Source organism: Elephantulus edwardii, unplaced genomic scaffold (genome assembly GCF_000299155.1).
Source record: "Elephantulus edwardii isolate Elephantulus edwardi_28Jun2011 unplaced genomic scaffold, EleEdw1.0 scaffold00081, whole genome shotgun sequence".
NCBI lineage: Eukaryota > Metazoa > Chordata > Mammalia > Macroscelidea > Macroscelididae > Elephantulus > Elephantulus edwardii.
The window spans coordinates 14,395,760-14,396,790 of NW_006399831.1; positions in this window are offsets into that span (position 1 = coordinate 14,395,760).

Consider the following 1,031-nt stretch of genomic DNA (forward strand, 5'->3'; position numbering starts at 1 on the left):
TAAAAATAAAAACCACATAAAAGAACCAAGGAATTGTTTATTTTGTTGTACTTAGGGTTGTTATGAGTTTCAGACTGACTTAATAGTACCTAACAGTAGCAGTAGCCAACAACAACAAACACCACATATTCTGAACTCCTTTGAGTAAATCCGGTTTTAACAGCTGTATTCAAGAAAATTGTGACTCCATGTATATCAGAGTAGAATTATGCTTTATAGGGTTTTCAGTGACTCATATTTTGAAATAGTTCATCAAGCTTTTCTTCTTTTAATTTGTGCATCTGGGTGGAGGCAAACCTTTAATTTTTTAGTGAGAATATTAGCAATTTGGAGCACCAGGGACTCTGATAATTCACCTTTAATTGTCCATAAAGGGAACATGGTAGACACAATACTTGGTTTCAGTTAGTTTGAAATTAAATAAGATAGTGATGTTTATGTAAAAAAAATTACTACTTAAACTAGCAGGCAGTTCAAATTCACCAGCTGCTCTGTGGGAGAAAGATGGACAATCTCCTCCCGCCTGATTTACTTACTGCCTCTGAAAATGCATTGGAGGGTCAGCTGAGTCAGTTCCAATTTCAGGGTACATAACAACAACAACAACAACAACAACAACAACAACAACAACAACAACAAGAAGCTGTGTGGGCAGAATTCATTCCTTTCATAGTGTATTGAATTAGTAGATGTAAGGGTTCCAAACTGCCCTCAAGAGGGCAGCAAAACTGCGCAGCTCAGTCCTTCACGATCTTAAAAGAGCTGGTTAGTCTTTCTCTGACCAGATCTTATTAATCTAAGAATTAAAAATAGGATGTTTTGGTTTTGGTAATCGAAGTTAATGAACATTTAGTTTTTACCTTGAAATGAAAAAAAAAATTCCTTTTCACCTAGATAAAAAAAATTAGATGTGAGGCTTGTGGTTTCAAAATGCGTTGTTAAAACTAAAAATTCAAGTAACTTTGTCAATAACAAAGACGTTTGCATGTGTGTGCGTGTGTGTGTGTGTGTGTGTGTGTGTGTGTGTGTGT